Source organism: Camelus dromedarius, chromosome 11 (genome assembly GCF_036321535.1).
Source record: "Camelus dromedarius isolate mCamDro1 chromosome 11, mCamDro1.pat, whole genome shotgun sequence".
NCBI classification, from domain to species: Eukaryota; Metazoa; Chordata; class Mammalia; order Artiodactyla; family Camelidae; genus Camelus; species Camelus dromedarius.
The window spans coordinates 30,958,554-30,980,183 of NC_087446.1; the positions used below are offsets into that span (position 1 = coordinate 30,958,554).

The following is a 21,630-nucleotide window of genomic DNA, read 5'->3' on the forward strand; positions in this document are numbered from 1 at the left end:
ACTAAAATGCCCACTAAAGTCGGTCAAGTTAGACAAAAACAACAAACAAACCCCCCAAAAGGCAGGAGGGTATAGCTCAGTGGTAGAATACATGTTTGGCATGCACAAGGTCCTGGGTTCAATGCCCAATACCTCCACTTAAAAAAAAAAAATCTTTGTTCACAGATGATATGATTGTCTATGTAGAAAATCTGAAAGAATAGAATAAATAAATAACTAAGTCAAGCAAAAGAAGAAAAGAAGTAGCAATGTAAGTTATGTTTTCTCTGTATTCCTTCTGGCTCCTCTAAGGGCCAGGGACTGAGGCGTGTGGCATGGTAGAAAAAGAAAGGGCTTCAGAACCAGACAGTCATGGGTCAGATCCTACCTCCGTCTCTTCTTAGTGGCTCTGTGGCCTTGGGCAAATCATCTCACCCTCCAAAACAGTTTCTTTACTGATAGCACGGGGATAATAGGATTGTTGGGGAGATCAAATTATATAATGTAAACAAGGAGGTACAGTGATGAGAGCACTGGGCTACTTGATGGATGGTGGGTATTTAGAAATCTCTTCAGGGTACCATGTTGTGTAACAAGTACTGTACACAGGGTTCTAACTTAAAGAATGGAGGCAGAGAATGGTGTTTGGAGACAAGAGGAAGAAATAAAATATAAATAAATAAACAAGCATACACGCATATTTTGAAAAGTGCTCTAATGAAAATAAACAAGGTAATTTTTAAAAAGTAAAAACCAAATATGACAGAGTAATAGGGATGGAGACCACCTTTAGATGGATAGGCTAGGAAGGTGACATGTGAACTAAGTCCTGAAGGGTGAGAAAGAGTTCAGGGAGAGGGTTCTACACAGAGGGAACAGCACATGCAAAGGCCCAGAGGTGGGAAAGGGGTGGGTGTATTCAAGGAACAGAAGGAAAGACAGTGGTTGCAATGATGACATTAAATAGGAATAGGAAACAGATCATGGTAGGCCTTTCAAGCCATAGTAAGAAGTTCAGGTTCCACATTGACTGGCGTATCTGGTTGAAATTCTAGTAAGAGAATTAGGGTTGCTGGGTGGAAATTGAATGGATAAGGGCATGTGTGGGAAGACCAGTTGGGAGACCACTGCAATTACCTAGATAATAGTGGGGATCTGGCCTAACGCAGTGATAGGATGGATTAAAGATATATTTTGGTTGTAGGACCAGGAAGATCCAGAGATGGTTTGTATGTGGGAGATGAAGGAAATGGAGGAATTAAAGACAAATCTTGTCTCTGCAGGTTGAGCAACTGCTTGGGCAATTGTGTCATTTACTGAGCTGGGGAAGTCTTGGAAAGAGACAGACTTAAGATACTGAGTTTGAGGTGCCTATAGGAACTTGAGTGGCAGACAGATGGACAAGTCTGGGTCTTAAGGGAGAGACCAGGCCTAGGGTACAAATTTGAAGCCGTGGAGCTGGATGCTATCATCCAAAAAAGAGGAAGATTAGAAAGGAGAAGAGGAGGGAGAAAGTCCCTGCATGAGTCTTGCGACTCAAGGACAAAGAGTCAGCAAGAATGAGAAGCCGTGACCCAGCAGGGAAACCAGAGTCAGAGAGACAGAGGCCAGGAGAGGAAACTATTTTAAAAAGAAGGAAGCAGTCACCTCTGGTGAAAGCAGTTGAGAGATTAGTAAAATGAGGACAAGGAAATGGAATTTAAATTTGGAAATAAGTATAAACAAAAATCTACCCTTGACAGTGGTGTTCTCAAATTCATCTTTCTAAAACTGATAATGTCACTCCCTTGATTACAAAATTCAGTGGCTCACCACCTTCCCAGCATGGCCCTCATCCTCTCTCTGCCACTCGCCACTCCTTTGCCCGTGCAGCCGTGAGCAGCAACCGCAGATGGCCCTGCTTCTCTTAGCACCCTCTGCTCAATGGGTCCATGCACACAGTTTCTCAGACCAGCTCTGCTCTTCCCTAGCTCCTGGTGGATGCCACACTCCTGATCCAGCCCTGACTCCATCCCCAGACACTACTGTTTGAGCCCCAGATCCCCTCCTTAGATCTCTAATAGAACACTTCTCAGGGTACATTAGAATTGTTTTCCTATCCATGGAACCCATTAGACAGTGAGTGAGATCCCCTGCCGTTGGGACTTTGTTTTGTTCATCAATAGTGCTCAGTATAGTACCTCATGTGTAGTTCATGCCGACTAGGCAGTTGTTGAATAACTTCCCTAAAGACAAATAGAAGTTCTAACTGTTCCTTAAAAAAGCAAAGTTAGAATACATCTTTTGGTTCTGAATGTATATACAAGTCCCCCTCATTCAAAAAATCACCCTAAAGGGTACAAAAATGTGAACATTCTGTTACAGGTTGAATTGTGCCCTCCCCTATCCTGCCCCCACCAAAAGAGTATGCTGAAGTCTTAACTTTCAATACCTCTGAAAGGGACCTAAGTCAGAAATAGGGTTTTTACAGAGGTAATTAAGTTAAAATGAGACCAGTAGAGTGGGCCCTAATCCAATATAACTGGTATCCTTATAAAAGGGAATATTTGGACATGGAGACAGACACACAGAGGGAAGACGGTGTGAAGACAGAGGGCTGGAGTGATGCATCTGCAAGCCAGTGAGTGCCTGAGGCCACAGGAAGCCCGGAGAGAGGCATGGAATAGTCCTTTCCCCAGCACCTTCAGAGGGCACACAGCCCTGCTGACACTTTGCTTTTGGACTTCTGGCCTCCAGATCTGAGAAAATAAATTCCTATCATTTTAAGCCATCCAGTTTTGGGTGCATTGTTTTGGCATCACTAGGAAACAAGTGCATCCCCTGACATGGAGAAAACCCAAAATGTATTTTTTCTTATGTCACTTTGGCACTCCGTTAAGTTTAACTCAACTCACTATGCTGAAACATTTAAAAACACAGGAAAACAAAACAAAACAAAACAAAACAAAACAAAACAAAAAGCACTCTCCTCAATTTTGCCTAGCAGGGAATTAAGAAAAATCCCCAAAGATCTCACTTTAAGCAGGTTTAAATTAATCTACATTTTGTATTTATGGTGATATTAAATTAACCAAATGCCTTTTTATAATAATAATGTACTCTGAAGGATGGAAATTGGATTATAGTAATTTGAGCACTCTATTTTGATCCAGTAAAAGAAATTTATGCATTTTCTTCTGCTCATTTTATAACCCAGGGTGAGCTTCATTATAAAATAAAATAGCCTATTAGTTAAAAAGTACTCTGTGACAAATATAAAGTTCTAGAGTGAAAATGTGAGATGGTGTGATGGTTAATTTTATATGTCAATTTAACTGGGATAAGAAATGCCCCCAATAGCTGGTAAAACAGATAGAACGCTCCCTCATACAATACACAAAAATAAACTCAAAATGGCTTAAAGACTTAAGTATAAGACAAAACACTATAAACCTCTTAGAAGGAAACAGAGGCAAAACATTCTCTGACATAAATGTTCTCCTAGGGCAGTGTACCCAGGCAATAGAAATAAAAGCAAACATAAACAAATGGGACCTAATTAAACTTATAAGCTTCTGCACAGCAAAGAAAACCATAAGCAAAACAAAAAGACAACCGACGGAATGGGAGAAAATATTTGCAAAAGATGAGACTGACAAGGCCTGAATTTCTGGAATATATAAACAGCTCGTACAACTTAGTAACAAAAAAAACCAAACAATCCAGTCCAAAAACGGGCGAAGACCTAAAAAAGCAATTCTCCAATGAAGATATACAAATGGCCAGTAGGCATATGAAAAAATGCTCAATATGGCTAATTATCAGAGAAATGTCAATCAAAACTACAATGAGTTTTTACCTCACACCATCACCATCATTCAAAAGTTCACAAACAATAAATGCTGGAGGGGCTGTGGAGAAAAGGGAACCCTCCTACACTGTTAGCGGGAATGTAGTTTGTGCAGTCGTTATAGAAAACACTATGGAGATTCCTCAAAAGACTAAAAACAGACTTACCATATGACCCAGCAATCCCACTCCTGGGCATATATCCAGAGGGAAACTTAATTCAAAAAGATACATGCACCCCAATGTTCATAGCAGCACTATTTACAATTGACAAGACACGGAAACAACCTAAAAGTCCATCAACAAATGACTGGATAAAGAAGTTGTCGTATATCTATACAACAGAATACTACTCAGCCATAAAAAATAATAAAATAATGCCATCTGCAACAACATGGACGGACCTGGAGATTGTCATTCTAAGTGAAGTAAGCCAGAAAGAGAAAGAAAAATACCATATGATATCACTCATATGTGGAATCAAAAAAAAAAAAAAGACAAACTTATTTATAAAACAGAAACAGCCTCACAGACATAGAAAACAAATTTATGGTTACTGAGGGGGAAGGTGGTGGGAAGGGATAAACTGGGAGTTTGAGATTTGGCAGATACTAACTAATATACATAAAATAGATAAACAACAAGTTTATACTATATAGCACAGGGAACTATATTCAATATCTTGTAGTAATTTATGGTGAAAAAAATACGAAAATGAATATATGCATGTTCATGTATGACTGAAGTATTGTGCTGTACACCAGAAATTGACACAACATTGTAAACTGACTATACTTCAATAAATAAATAAATAAATATATATATATATACACACACACATATATATATAAACTTTGGCTCTGAATGAGGACAAAAATTCAAATCTGAGTCCAGCTTGGAGAGTGATGTTTATTCAACATGTCAGATCATGAGATGACTGTTACACATTACACCGAGACAACTTACTGTGAAATCAAAGAAACACCTTGCTTGCATGGGTCCCTTCCAAGGTGCCAAAAGGGCCCTACTAATGTGTTCAGGGTGGTCTCATGTTTTAGCAAAATTTGCATCACACTCCCCTCCTATTGAGTGGGATTGTACTGGTTGTGGGCACTTTGGAGATCTGGTTAAAGGAAAGTGGAGGTGGGTATCAGCCCTGCCTTTGGACCTGAGCTACAGGGGCTCCTGCCTCGGGCCCCACATATTAGAGGGCCTCACTGCAGCTCTCCTCCTGCTACACCCCTTCCCTCTGGATGAGAAGTCTGCAGGGTCCAAGGGCTCACCCACCTGGGATTCACACCCTCCTCTTCTTGCCTGGATACTTTAAGTACCCAGGACTACAAAATTCCCTGTTCAAATGGCCCTTAGCCTGCTCCCAGGATATACCTGGGCCTCTCCCCTGAGTCCAGACTTCCAATAGTGGACCATGCCACAGGAATGCACACCTCTGGGACCAAGAGGTGGCCAAGGCATGTCAGTTTGCTGGAGGTTATGGACAAAGCTGGGATGTATGGACGAGAGTGTCCACACATGTGAAAGGCCCTGCAGGGTGCAGAATGGAGTTAGGTAGGAATTGGAAGAGAAGGGGAGTCATAAATAAGCAATAAAATCAATAGAAATTATTCTAATGTTGAGAAGCAAATTATAGGCCAAAATTCTTTTTTCAAATTATATCCAAGTAGTCATTCACAAAGAGGAAGAAATAAGTTTTGAGTAGAAATAAAGAATAAGCTTTTATATTATTTGATATCTATCTCTTCTTAATCTAACATGATATACTGACATCATAATCCACCAGAACAATGGGGTTATCAATGACAAACTGGTTAATGAAGGTCAACAATTCAAAAAGTATTTGAGATTACTCCCTGTGCAAGAAAACTTAAAATACACATGAATTCTTACAGCTCATATATTAAAGAAACTTGTGGTAGGGTCTCCCAAATTTAACAATAATTTTTAAAAATTACATGACTTACCAATAACCAGTTCTGAGGCTGAAAAACCTTTTCTAACATATCAATAAAAAAATTTTATTCAACCATACTAGAGGAAAGACTGAATAATCTTTCTATAGAAAACTATATTACAAAATCACTGTCAAAAGAAGTATATAAAGGTATGTCACCAAAAAATAAAGAGAGAAGAATATTAAAGAGATGTGTCAAGCCGCTAAATAATGCAGCTATTATTTTTCTAGATTTTTGAAGTATTTGTCAGCTTTTTAAATTTTGTGCCTTGCTGTAATTTCTTTCCCCTTGTTAAGTAAATATTCAATTTCAAACTTAATTGTATGTTCCCAGTTTTACACTCTCTTTCCTGAAGAAGGAGACTACCTCTCTCTAAACCATAAAAGCTTTGGTTTCCCCAACACCTGGCTCCTTCCCTGGCATCGCAATTTATTATGTGGGTTGTTTGGGTGTGGAGAGGTGAGGTAAGAGGGGCTTGAGGGCTATGTTTGGAGAAATTTATAGAAAATTATCTAAACGGGCAGTTCATTCTGACCCCCAAGATGTCAAGATGTATTATTTCAAGGTAAGTGAGTCAGTAACTGGCGCTTCTCAAATGTCATTTCCAGATGACTGAATTACGTCCTCATTTCTCCTTGGTTTTGTTCTGTTAGTCATGGTGGCAGCTGATGATAGGAGAGTGAACTGGGTGAGGGCAGTCGACTATTTAGCTGTGACTACACAGCCTCTCACATTGGAGACAGCAAAGAAAGAGAATTTAAAAGAAAAAAAAAAGCCCATCAGAACACGCCTTCAGTCCAGACAAAGAGCTCATACCGGTTTGGGAGCACCAAGGACAGTACCGAAGGAGACAAAGCAGGGCCGTGGGTGTATAGGGTCGTAGGAGCCAAAGCAAGCTGGTTTCATCTGTGAGCCTGCAGACAGCAGAACCATGACTATTCTCTCTGAACAAAGCCCAGGGATTAATTCTTTGTTTGCAATTTATTCTTTTAGAAGGAAGACATTTCACCCTGAAGTGTATTAGGTTTCTGAGTGCTCGCATTTCCTCAAAAATAGTTACCAGGATTTGCAGATGTAATTTCTACGTAAGCTGGTGTAGTTCAGGGACTTGTTAAAGGTGCGCTCTGCCCAGGGCCAGGCTGCCTGTCCATTTTCCAGCAAAAGTTTTTTGATTCCTCAAAGATTTTATGATAAGACTTTATGGTTAAGTAAACTGGGTTGAACATAGGCTTTTTTTTAATCTCTTCTCCCTTTTACAATCCCAGTACCATGACTACAAAAGAATAAAATAGGAAAAATCCACAAGGGCAAAAAGAATGAAAGCTAAGGTGACAGCAGACTAGAGAGTGGACGACTTTTTGGAGACTGTAGTACCGGGAGGTGGGATTAGAAAGACAGAGAAAGCTGGGTCAGAAATACTCACCCTGCCCCATCATTTTTAGGCCAGAACACAGGAACTTTCACAAAGTAATTCTGAATTTATATATTATGGGGTTATTTTCTTTTATAATATGGATCGTGTAAGGTTATAGAATGGAGGGCTTTCTTTTACTAAATAGGGCCAGTTAATCAGGAGCATGTCAACTGTTACCCCAGATCCACTCTCCATCCCTGACCAAGAAGTTCTCTTTCTGGAGAGACTGAGCCAGCAAGCCCCAGATGCAGGGAGGACCTGGGTGAGACGTCAGACCGAAGGCAGAGGTAAAGGTGGAATTAGCTCTTTCCAAAACATATACATGGAAGGAAAGAAGGAAGGAAGGAAGGAGGAAAATTGGGTAATAGTGACAACAGATCTTATATATACTATGTGTGAGGCAGTGTTTTAAATGCTTTATACATATTAACTCAACTAATTCTCACAACAACTGCATGCTAGAGGTATAATTATCATTTTATTTTACATACAAGGAACCCGAGGCACAGAGAGTTAAGTACACTCCAAGGTCACGTAGCCAGCAAGTGGCAGAGCTGGAGGTGAACCCAGGCAGTCTGGCTATATTGAGACGGGACATCGATCCTGGGTGGCAAATCACAAAGGTCTACGACAGGTAAAACCGTGACTAATGCTCCGAAATATCTATTAGATTGTATGCAGCTTTATCGTATTTCCAACAGTTACAGTGTAGGACAAGCAAACGACATAGTGCCAAGCTCATTCATTTTGAGCAGATCCTTTTCTGAAACAGAAGGTCCCCTATAGGGGACCTATATAGGCCGAGGGTAGCCTGAATAATAACCCCTCAAATGATGTCGTGTCTCAGTCCCTGGAACCTGTTACCTTACGTGGTGAAAGGGACTCTGCAGGTGTGAATAAATTAAGGATCTTGACATGGGGATCCTCTAGTCCCTGCAGGAGGCTCCAGGCCCCTTTGCACTTTCTCATTTCAGACTAGGAGGTGAGGGGCTCCCAGACTAGACATCTCTCTGCAAATACCACATGTAGCCCACATCACAATTCCAGTCACTGGTAAGAGCCTGCTGACAAAGGTGAGTGGGCTCTCAAGACAGATCTGCCTCTGAGCTGGGATAGTAACTGAAAGTTGGCACTGATTACTACATTGGATACTCATATAAGAAATGGTTTCTAATTACAGAATGGAAAATTCCCCTGGTAAAAATAGGAAATGCCAATACAAGTGGATTTTGTTCAGGAATCAGAATTTCTAGAGTGCCAAAAACTTTGCTGGTTTTGAGGAAAGAATCACGAATAAAGCGTGGCCCAGCTATGTCTATAAAAAAGATGAAACTTTGGTGGGGGGCGGCTATAGCTCAGTGATAGAGTGTGTGCTTAGCATGCATGAGGTCCTGGATTCAATCCCCAGCACCTTCATTAAAAATAAATAAATAAATGAACCTAATTACGACCCCCCCCCAAAAAAAACAAAGCTAAAAACAAAAACAAAACAAAACCCCAAAGAAGGATGAAACTTTAATAGTCATAGGTGGTGGTGGAGGTGTGATCAACAGCCCACCTGTTCTCTTGATAAAAATCATGTCTATTCATGTTTAAACTATTTTGATATTGTAAATCTGTAATCCTAAAATGACCTTTGTAGCTGGAGGAAAGAGAGAGTAACACCACTGAGACACCTGAATAAGCCACCAAAGACTTGAACAGATGGAAGGAGCAAATAATATAAGCCAGGAAGGGTGACAAGTCTTTTGTTTTAGGGCATGTCAATCATTTCAGATTTGCAAATGGACTATGAACTCAAAGTGTTCCTTAGACAAGAAGCAGAAGCTTATTGGGTGCACCTGTAAGAGTCATGAAGCAGGAAAAGATACATTCAGCCAGGGAGACATCTGGGAGGCTGTGGGACTGCTAGGGCTTGGATCTTTTCTCAGAACAGTGATATCAAACACATAAGGTACATGGTCACTCTCCATCCCATGCCCATGGCAGACACTACTAAGTGGTCACTGCACACTTTCTTGCTGAGGCTAGAGGTGGCCTCAGAATCTGTCTCAGCACAGATCTGAGACCTAATAATTATTGATCAGAGTTGACCCACAAGATTAAAACCTATTTCCTCTCCCCAGATTAGAACAAGAGGTAAAGGAACCAAATGTTAGAATAGAATCTGCATTAGTATCTGTCTTAAGAAAGCACTGGGGGCACATTGTACAGAACAGAGAGAGCTGAGGAAGAGAAAAAGGGAGGACTTCCAGGGCCTGAAGCCAAGGGAGCATCCAGGAAGTTGCAGGAGAAGACACTAGCCAGGCTGAAGTCTAGCTGAAGATCTTAGCAAATACTTCCTCATGTCTCTATGGCCTTTAATGGGGTCATGTGCCCATCCTGAACCAATCACTGTAGTCAGATTTGGGCTTCGCTGATTGATTTAAGTTAATCAGAGCCCACCTGGGGAGCTAAGGGCATTTCCCACCTAAACCTCATGCTTAAGAGTGGGGAAAGGTGGCTCCCCTAAGAAACTAGGTTAATACTACAACAAAGGAAGAGATTTAATGCTGAGGAATAAACAACAGGTGTTATTTACACTAGGTAGGATTTACAAGGACCAGAGCTGAAGAGCTCTTCTTGAAGGGTAGATGAGGTATCTATAGAGTGGCCAAAAGCCCACAGAAATAACTTCTGGGGATTGTGTAGGAAGTTCTTTCCTCCTCTAAGGAGACCTAACAATCCATACCTGCCACAAAAATGAGGAAGCAAGTTTAGGTTGCAACTCAGAATGTCATCAAACCTAGCAAAGGCACCAGCCTGAATTTTCCTGGGCCAAGCACTTTAGACTAACTTTCCAATATCATATGAAGGTGACACCTTGGAACTAGCCAGGAACTAGATCCCACAGCCTGAAGACAATAACAGCAAGTGCTTTCTGCAACCCAGCAAACACCCCATGTTTGTGAATGTTTCTCCTGCAGTGTGTTGCAACAAATTCCTGAGGTCAGAAAGTTCTTATGTGTTTGCCTTCTAGAAAAGGAAAGAAGAAGGAAGCTGGGGGATTGTGTCCTATTTCTTTGTCACTCCTGGAAACAGAAAATTTTCCAGGTCTGGAGAGGGGGATGACAGCTTTGAAAAGAAAGGGAGTTCGGATGCTTGGGACCCATGCAAAAGAGGAAAGGTGCATAAAGGCAGTGATGAGAAGCAGATGCGTGGGCTCAATGGGCAGAAAAACCATGGTTAAAGAGGAAGAAGAATTTCTAAATAAGAAGGTCATCAAAGGAAAAAAAGCTGGAAGTCTGCTGCAGTTTCCTCACAAATGGCATCCATTAGGTTAGGTATCTTTCAGGCATAAGCATCAGAAAAACTTCCCCAAACTGGCTTAGAAAGAAAAATAATTTATTAGCTCGCATGCTTGAAAGGGACAAATGTAGAATGGACTTGAGCAAGATTCGATCCAGCAACGCAAGAGGATTTGGTTTCTTCCCATCTCTACTCTGTTCATCCTAAGGCTGGCTCTCCTCAGTGCTGAAAGATGTGCTTCCTTATTAATATCAAACAGAAGAGAAAGGACTCTGCGTCCCAGAATCTCTATCAAAGTATCTCTGACTGGACTTGCTTAAGTCCTGTGGTTGCCTTTGAACCAATCACTGTGTCTAGGTGGAGGGAAAGCAGGTTCTAATCAGTGATGGTTGTAGAGTCCCTCACACAAATTCTGCATGGCTGAGAATGGTACAAGTGACGGTTACAAAGTAAGTAGGATATTGGTATTATGAAGGAAGGGGAAGAGAGGCTGGACAGCCAGCAACAGGTCTCCTCGTATCAGACGTATAGAGAAAGGCGAAATGCTTCTAAATCAAAGATAAAGGCAAATAGCAAAAGTATCTCCTGGAGGTGACTTTTGCTTTAAAAAAAAAAAAGGTGATAACTGGAAAAGAAGGCCCCCATGGTGTGACTGTGGCCATGCTCAGCTGGCTAGCAGCTGCTTCACCAAATGAAATAAGACACAGGATAACAACTCATATGAGTAATCTCTGAAGACAGATCTTGATGCATATACTTAACCCAACGTTCTTAGAAGGACTCATGGGACACACCCCAAAGAGGAAGTTAATGTTCTGTTAAGTTCTTGCTTTATTTATTTACAGGGATGGTTTCTTCCTGAAACCCAGCACCGTATTAACATTCTGCAGGTCACTCTCTGGTTCAGGTAAGCCACAGGAAGATGGATCACTGCTCATTCACTGAAGAATTTCCCCAGTTAAAGAAGGCACAGTTAACAATGGTGAAGTAGCCCAGCTAGAATCTCTAACGAGCTACATAACATGGAAGACAGAGGGTGAGGAGAACAGTCATTCTTTTGTGCTTAGAAGAGAATAGTAAAAACGTTTCAGTAGCACGATGATTGTTCAACAGATTTTTTTTTCCTCTTGGGCTGCTTGTTTTGGGTTCAGGCCAAAGTCCATGAAGCTGAGAGCGCCAATATATTTATCTGAAGTAGAATTCTCCAACCAGTATGTCAGAATAGGGCAGCTGATTTCAAAGTCTTGCCCGGTAATAAGGGCTTGATTAAATAAACTATAATATATCCCTATAATGGAATCCTATTCATTCACTTAAAATGATGCCGTAGATAAAAATATATGAACTTTAAATAATGTTCAAAATACATTATTGAGTAAAAAAAGCAGGTTAGAAAACAATATGGAGGTTATAATCACTTTTTTCCCCCCAAATATTAAAACATTTACATTTCTGCACAGAAAGAATGAGAAGATAAACTTTAAGGTATTTCTAGTGATTTTCTCTGGGTGGTACAATAATGAATATTCTCTTTGAATCTTTTTTTTTCTTGTTTATATTTTCTAAATTTTCTATAATGTTTATTTTTAATAAAAATACAGCAGAGATATTCTGAACTAAAAATTATACATGCTACATCTATTATTCTTTAATTTTATTATATTGTATTCTTTAAGAATTGTGGTATTCTTCTGGTAAGCATCCACAAGTCCTCTAGGGAAAGAGGTAAGGGAAGAAATACATGCATGCATGTGTAAATGAGTGAATGAATAAACACAGCATCAATCAGAGCAGGAAAGGAAGCTCTAGGGAATCCCAAGGTTGACCTTCTGTTCCCTCCCTTCGATTTAGTTAACATGTAAATGAGATCCAATTCCAGGAGAATAGCTGCAGCCCCAGCCACGTGGGACATTTTAGTGCTAGGTCTGGAGACAGGGTTTTCTTGCTCCTGGGAGAGGCATCTCAAGAATATAGATTCTCAAACTCTAGTAAGGGATCAGTCATTTCCCCCCTGGACCCCAGGTGGCCTTTTCCTTCCCAGAACTGCTAGATCCTGTCAGCCTCCCAAGGTGGGGCCACATTTGATCTCTGAGGGAATGCCATCACTGCTGAATCTCTGGGGCTCCACCTTCAAGCTCACTCCAGGGTTTCAGGCACCGCTCACTGCTTCAGACACCTCTAGTACTGCCACCCTATGCAGCCCTCGTTACTGGCCACCGTCACTGCAGCCATCATGCTCTAGGTATGTGAGAAGTCCTTCCCCCTCTCTCTAGTCCTGAGCAAAGCTACAAATGCCCTCTCAAGAGCCTCTAGAGTCTAGAATTGCAGAGGTCCCATCACAGGTAGGAAGAAGGTGGACACATCAACTGTCCATCTCAGCCCCACAACACTCCTTCCTCTTTCTGTTCACCAGCCTGCTAGATTAGTGACAAAAATAGAGGTGAAGGAAACTCAAAAGCCTGCAAGTAACATAAACCAGTTATCTACTAGTTGCTGAGCTGCAGTGGATTGTTGCCAAGGGTAATACAGACCCAGGTGTTGATGGGATTATTTTTCAAGAGAAAGTAGGACTCTAGATTATTATGTGCAATCTCCCAATTTTTAAATATTGGATATTCGTCTTATATTTTTAACCCCAAAATATAATATGAATATAATATGTTCAGCTGCTAGTAAGAGAGATTAGAAATAATATGGCTGATGGTAGAGACGCAGTTTTCTCTCACCTAAAAGAAGTTCAGAGGTCAGCAGTCCAGGGCTGTGGGCAGCTCCATGAGGTCATCAGGTTGGAATTACTTGGCTTGGGTTTCTCTATAGTGGTTGCTAGAATACACTGGAACTTGTATTCGAGATCAACTAGCTGAGTGCCCCTGGGCACAGTCATTTATCTTTCCATGTCTGTTTCCTCATTTATAAGATGGACAATAATAGTACCTGCCTCACAGGTTGGTTGTGAGAATCAAATGAGATAATACATGAAAAGAGCCTGGAGCACAGTGAGCCCCATAAATATTGGTGTAAGTCAGAATGAACCCCATCCCCACTCATTGATAACCTGGGCCCTTCTACCCTGTGATGACAAAGCAGTCCTTAGATATGCATAAGACAGATGAAAGCTGAACTGTTCTGTATTAAAAAATGTGAACAACTCAGTTTCCTATTTTTTTCCCCTTTTCAGTAGGAAATGACAGAAAGTGAGGAGAAGAGAGGAGATGCAAGCAACATACGAGAATGGAAAAGGACATTTACAAAGATCTGATATTAGTTTCGACACTGATAGTCTTTTTGAAACATAAGACCATCTGTCACCCCAAACCTTTAAAGTCTGCTAGGCACTAAAATATCTATCGTGAGTAACTTTTAATGGAAATAAGAGAAGGAGATGAGTCCTACGTGTGTGTTGATGTAGAACAGAAATGGACAGCATATATAGGATGATATATTCCAATGAATGAACTAATTCAACAGAAATGGGAATCTGGGGCCAGAGGTTCATCTGTAAGAACATAAACTCTGCCCTTCCCCAAATCCTTTGATAGATTTACTGGACTTTCTCCAAAAGTGAAAGAAGGGGTGAGAGTTTGAGTTAAATTTTATCTAGATCTAAAAGAGCAGGAAGACCCTAAAGGATACTTGACTTGCAAAGATGTTACCTACCCTCCCTGAGCCCCAACCACACTCCTGATGACCCTTCACAAAACTGAATGGTAATCTTCTGACACTGCCTCTGCATTTGCAATACGGTTCTTCAAGTCAGGAAGAGCCTGAGTTGATTGTAATTCTAAAGGACGAATGGATGCCGATGGTGTTTCCTAGCAACAGCTGAAAAGAAATCAACATCAAGTGATACAAGCGCCATGAGCAGAAGCAAAAGATCCGCTGAACATAGTCAGAAGAACATGGACTAGGTGCTGACTGTCAGACCAAAACTGGCAAACGTAAGCTGATCTGCTGTCAGGATGCTGCACAGATGAGGCAGGAGCAAAGCCTGAGTTAGGCTAAAGGCCTCATAAAAATGACTCAAAATCACAATCCTCAGTCAAAGTCCAGGTTTGGAGTGACAACCTTAGCCAGAGAAAACCATTCCATCTGTAGAAAACTGAAGGTTACAGAAGGCTGTCAAATAAATCCCTGTAATCTAATTACAATGACATTTATTCCTATAAAGCCACATAGTATTAAATAAGACACTAATAATTATATCTCAGAAGAATAAAAATGACTCTCTTCCACTACTCTGTTCGTAAATTTGGAAAGCACTGATTGTTAGCCAAGTACCAGCTGAAGAATACTAACGTCCTACCACATTTGACGGGGGTATTTTTACTGCTAATACAAGACATTCTGCTTGAACTTCACTTGAGCAAAAAGATTTGGGGGATGGAGTAACTCATGGAATCAAAGAAGATACCTAGGAATCAGGGCAGCTCTGAGGACCTCTGGAACTAGAAACCGGGACTTAACACCCCTGGGACTCTCTTTCTGCTTTTCTGAGGGTGTTACCTTTATTTCCTTGGGCTTTTCTCTGAGGGTGAAAACACAGCTGGCAATAACCCTGGAGCTGTCTATAGCTCTGTGGCCCCGAGAGGAAAGAGCATTTCCTCTACTAGTTTCACTTAGGAAAAATCCCAGGGGAGGATTTGTTACCCTAGGCTGGGCTGCAGGCCTGTCCTGGGCTACTAATTGGGGCCAAAAGGATGGTGCTTGGATTGGCTGAGCCTTGGTCACACGTTCACTCGTGGTATAAGGACGGGAGGTGGGATACTTTGGTCAGCAGGGCTGGGATGGGAAGAAGTCCCTCACAGAAAGTGGATGATATTTCCCCAAAGAGAAGAGAACTGGCACTGAGCGGACAACACATGTCCACCACATTAACTGAACCAGCGATAAGAGTGATTTTCATCATCCTTAGCTTGTCTTAGTTGTCTCGGCAAAGGCAAAATATTACAGAATCCACAGCAGTCTGGAATGTGCTATGGAATTAGTTTGACCTTCCTAAATCATTTATAATTAGCCACCATAGGAGGTGGGACATTAGCTGTACATCTCTGAAAATATTAAGTCCCATTTTCCCCATAAATAAAAGTACCATAAAGATAAAATCTAATATAACAGCTACATTTTGAACTTTGTTTCCAAATAGAATAGTTAACATTTATTAGAGATTTTTAATCAGTAAAATAATTCAAAATTAGTTTTTATTAAAATTTGAAGGAGTATTACATAAAATAACTTTAAAAATATCTCTCATTCTTGTATAGTGATCAATATTGACATTTAGTATGAGGTTTAGTTGGACTAGTTAGTATTTATGATTCTATTTATTTAAAATAAGTAATAACAAAAAGGCCTAAAATTGATCATACTTTCAAGAATTATAAATCAGTAAACGAAATTATTACTATGAAAAAATTTTTGTTAGGTTTTCAGATATTTTGCCTATGGTTCTACCAAGATAATCAGGTAGCCATTAGTATTATTATCATACCTTATGTCTGATGCTTTACCTAAGAACTCTGTGAGGAGGGTTTAATTATCTCTGTGTTACAGATGAGGAAACTGAGGTCCTAGAAGTTGTTAGTTGCCCAAAGCTAAAGTTGGTTGGCTCAAGGTCAACTCTAGAGTCAATTAGCTCTCCAGTCCACCTTGCTGCTTGCCTCATGCAGCAGTGCTAGAAAGAACCAAACTGTGTGGGATATTTGTTAAGAAAATAAGAAATAACAATTGAGTGTTCTGAAATGATTATTGAATCTTAAATTGTATAAGTGTGTTGTATACTTGGGCAAATAAATTAATTTCTTAGATTTCAAAATGTTCTCCAAAAACAGAGTAGATACATTCGCAGTATGCAAAATGAAACAGTTGCTAATTCTAGGACCCTAAGAGAAATCTCAACATCAAACTCAGTGAGCAAACACTGATCAACAAGAAAAAGAAGGTAAGGCAGCTGTACTCAGTCAAAAGTCAGGCAACAACTCTGCCCCAAAAGACCATGAGAGAAAAATGTACGATTAAGACCTTAACTCTTCTTCACCACTGGGAAATTAGTTAAGGGTTTTTAATTTAGGATGTGGGGACTGTAAGGGAGCTGGGGAAGCAAGCACAGCTAGAGGACAATTTTATGGCCATCTCAATTCTCAAACTGAAAAATTCAGGTCAGCCTGTAGCAGAAGCTGCTTCTAAGTGCAACAACCTTGTTTGAGATGCCCTGGTAAAGCCCACCTAAGCAAGGGAGGTCATCTGAGGTCACAGAGAAGGACATATTTCAAAACAAAGAGAGGTTTGTCAAAACATCGCTACATTTTTGGACAAAGCTGAAGTAGAATGGTATTTTTTCCAGCGTACAGGCCACTTTTCTCCATTGGGGAATATTAATCACATCACTGGAGCCGGGTAGGCACCACCAAGCTTGGATTAGGATTCTCCACAACAGACATCATTAATGCTAGACACATTCCTCCAGCTTTTGTTAACAGAATCTAAATTTTGCTTGCTCTCCATGTCTTTCAACAAGACTAAGTCCTTGTCTAGCCTCTGGGATGACTGTTGATTAATAAACCAAACACGGTTGTCGCATGATCCTTGCCAAATGACTGGTTTAGACATGGGCATGAGATGTAATTCTGCTGAAAGTTTCTGGGAAGAATTTTGTGCTGTCATAAAAAGGTATATAAGACAGGTGCACCCCCCTTTTCCTGGCTCTGGATGTGATGCCCAGAACTGCAGGATTCATTTTAGGACTGTGAAAGGAGCCAGACTATAAATCACCATATTTAGGATGGTAGAGCAGACAGACGGGAAAAATCAGATTCCCTGATAATGTTATTGGGCCATTGAACTCAGAGACTACAAGTTTCTTCAAGCTTAACTACAGATTCTTTACTAGGTGTGTTGTTAAATGTCTTATTATTGAATGCATTTTTAGATTGATTTTCTATATAGCCAGTTTCCTGAGATTCTCCCCAAGCCAGAGGTATCAAAATCCAATCTCAAGGCATCCTCGTCAATCAACCTTCCAGCCCCTCCTTTTACTGTCCACTTTTGTGTTGTCTTACAATGCTCAGGAACTTGGCATCCTCATCCACCCCCGCCCCTCTACACACACAGCCTTACCTTTCGCCCCCACCCCATCCCAGACCTTTAATCCAAACCTCATCCACGCTCAAGCAACACTGCACTCACCTAAAGGTAACAGAATTTGTAGAAACTCAGCTCAATCTATACTAAGCCCAATTACAAAATGGTGGAATAATCATATGGTCCTTGCACAGAGACAGAGTAGTTTAGTTTAGTTCTGTTTTTTATGTTTTTCTTGCTTAAAATTTTTAAAAAATCATTATTTTTTATTTGTGGGGGTAATCAGGTTTATTTTTTTTAATGGAGGTACTGGGGATTGAACCCAGGACCTTGTGCATGCTAAGCACGCACTCTACCACTGAGCTATACTCTCCTCCCACAGAGTAGTTTTTAAGAGGATCTAGAGCAGGGTAAATGTCACTTTCTTTTATGCTGAGGACACAGGATTACTCTCAATAACCCACTAGAACTGAGTTTTTTTAATTCTTTTTTAAAATTTGAGCTAAAAGTCACATAGCACAAAATTCACCTTAGAAACCATTTTAAAGTATATAATTCAATAGTTTTTAGTATATTTACAATTTTGTGCAACCATCATCACTATCTGATTCTAGAACACTATCTGATTCTATCACTTCCCTGTCCTCCCCCAAAATCCCATGCCTGTTAGCATTTGATCCCAATTCTCAACCCTTTTTAAACTCACATGTTCTAATGACTGAGAATTTTACTGAGTTTTGTTTCTTGCAGTTTGTATTTGAAAATAATAGGGTGGATTGTTTTATCCACTTTCCCAATGCAAAATTATGTTTTATTGTTGTATATGCTTATTCAAACTATAGATGCCTCCCAGATTCTGATGAGCAACTCTATCCCGGATGGGCATCCTCTCTTAGCAACTGGATACAGCTGTATTAGATTAGACGATACTTGTGAGATGTACATATTTTGCGTGCATGGCTTTTATATGGACAACTGCTTCTTCCATGAGTAAGTTTTGTTTCTTCCACTTAGCTCAAGTTTGAGTTAATGGTTCTAGTGATTTAGATGAAACTCTTAACATTACAAATTTATTGATCCTACCTGCAAAAAATTGCTTTTCATAGATGAGAAAATAGTTTTTCATGGTAACTTAATTTTTAAATTTCAAATTAGGACACAGGTTTTCAGGCACACATTATTTTTCTTTCTCTTTCTATAGCTTTGAGAAGAGTATCGTAAATCACCTAAAATTGTACAGTTGATGTTCAGCCTTATTTAGTAACATAAGAATGATAGTCCATTTTTTAGCAATTTTATTGTGGTTCAAAGTTCTAAGTCCAGGCTACATGCAGCCAAATCTGCAGACCCTTCTAACTGGAATCATTTGGTGGCGCCATCACATACAGGAATTTTAAAGACCCAGATATATCCTCACATGCACATGCATAAGTTTCATGGAATGTATGCATCCACTTTGATGCAAAACTTTAAGTTTTTAAAATAAAAGTTTTTTAAAAATTTGTTTATAGTAACGAAGCCTAACAAACATCACTGTTCTATAATATGCCCATATTTATGAATCAAAAATTCATAGTCAGGGCTAATTCTAGGAAGAAAGATGGCACATAACCTATAACAAATTTTATTACTACAAAGGAGAAGTGATAAAGTCATAAGGATGTTATACAGGTGAGGACATTCAGTTGTAAGTGAAAGAACCTATGTCAATCTAAATTCAGGGGGAAAAAAAACCAGACATTTATTGGTTCACAGAACTGAAAAGTCTAAGTGAATTCCAGCATCAGGCATATCTACAGCCAGCTGTTAAACACTGTAATCGGGAATCTGTCTCATGCCTTCTCTTGGCTCCACTTTCTCTTGCACTGGCTTCATTTTCAGGCTGCCTTCTTTGATGCATACAGTGCCCTGCAGCCACACCTGGCATCTATCCTCCAAGCTTCAAGTCTCATGGAATGAGGAATCCTATCTTTCAGTATTTCCAGCTGAATTCCTGTAGTTGAGTTTCACTGGTCTGTCTTGGGTCAGTTACTCAATCCTGAGCCAATAGCTGAAGCCAGTGGGATACAATACTCTGAGAATTATTAGAGAGGGGGTACAAATCCAGTGACCCACACGGACTGAGGGGAGGGATGGTCCTCGAGATAAGTCAGGATTCTGTGAAGAAGAAAGGAAAAAGGATGCTGGGCAAACCCAAACAACAGATGTCGAGATATGTGCTTTCCAGAAACTGGATTAACTCCCTGACACATCCTGGTGGGTAACCCAGAACTAGCATGTGGCACAACTCCAAGGGACACCATTCACACTGTATTCATGGAAGTGAAATGTGCAACACAGTGGCCATTGTGTATTCCCTTTGCTCTGGGACAGGAGGGCTGGTTTAATACCAGACATCAGCCTGAGAAACAACTTCTCTGAGGCCAGTTCTGTCCCAAAGGATTTGTTAGACAATCTTCCACTATATGTCCTCTTCTGTGGTTCCATTATTTCCGTAAGTATTAGGCAGATATTATCTTCCTGGAGCCAGAACTAACATATGTGGCCTGATGATGATGAACCTGTGATACAACTGCATTTCATACTTGTGGACACTTGGCACCAGTGCATGAATGAGGATGTTATAAATAGGTTTCTTCTGTAGGCGTATGATTTAAAAGAGGAATGCAGGCCTAGAAGTCTTTGCAAACTGATCACACAAGTGATTACAAATCCTTGAAATAATCACCAATCTTTTTGGAAACACAGCATGACATTATGGCAATTAGTGTACTTCTTTCTTTCTCCTGTAAAAACTGCTCAATGAAACATTTTTAGTTTTCTATTTATAACTATTTGCGTGCTTTAATTTATGCCCCACGAGTGCTTTTACTTCCTAAAATTTCAGAATTTGCTCCTTAGGGCTGCTGCTGTTTAATTTCAGTCATTATCCTACCTCTAGCAAAAAATATTAAATCTGATGAATATTATTTTACTTCAGGTGGGTAGTAGGTGTTCGGTAAATGCTGAACACACAGATTATTTACTGGAATAATGTTGTTCATGTCTTTTCTCAAAAAAAAAAAACTCAATAGATACTATATAAAATAAAACAAGCAAATTTATATAAATAGAATTTTAAAATAATAGGAGGTCTCAAGGGAGCCACTTTAGATTAGATGGACACAGAACATCTTGCCGTGGAAGTGATATTGGTAAAGTGACACATCAATGATACAAAAGAGGGAGTGACACGAAGATGCTACTTTTCCAGGCAGAAGGAACAGTAAGTGCAAAGGTTCCAAGACAAGAATGAGCCTGGCTCTTTAAAGAATAGAAAGAAGGCTGGTATGACTGACATACGGTGTGTGACAGAGGGAGAAATGAGAAAGATGGTATCTGAGAGGTAGGAGCATGTCAGGGACACAAGCCAGGGCTTGCACAAACACTAGTTCATTGCCTCTTTTCTGTGAAGTGAGTCTCTTGACTAGGGGCACTATTCTGTGTATGGCAAAGCAGAAGGCATTCTAAGCCCATGAATGTTGGTGTTAGCCAAGGTATGATAGAATCCACATTCAGAAAAACTGCCTATTTCCACGGAAACAAATCACAGCTCCCTCCAAAATGGAAAAAGTCCAATGAAATGAACTTGTCACCAGGAAGCTGCTGGACTCAGACATGTTTTACGTTGGGTTCCCCCAGAGGCCGACACTAAGACAAGGATTTTGTGCTCAGGAGGTGACCCCTTTAAGTACTTAGCTGCTTTGTTCTAAATCTTCTTAAGTTCTAGGTCCAATCTTCAAGGTTCATTGGCAAAGTCCTGCCCAAACCTTCACACTAATTATCAACATTGCTTTTTTTTCTCCCAAAGTCTCTGACCAGATAGCGAATGATTGTTTTAGAGCCTGACTCAGCTAATGTTTCCTTCAAGTCAAAGTATGTGACAAAAGGCATTGCTTGAGATCCTGAGATTTGCCCCTGCCTTCCTTCAAGACAATTGTGAATAGGGGCTGCGGTATACAATGGTACACTTCCAGCGAGTAGCGCACATTGCTCAACAACATCTATAAGCCAGGCTTGAGTTTTTTCCATTCT

At 40.2% G+C, this 21,630-nt stretch overlaps 1 long non-coding RNA gene across 1 annotated transcript in view; it reads right to left on the minus strand.

The window, feature by feature from the left end:
- Nucleotides 1–21,630, minus strand: part of LOC116156430 (uncharacterized) — a 62,207-nt gene that overhangs the window by 39,523 nt on the left and 1,054 nt on the right. The window lies entirely within an intron of this gene.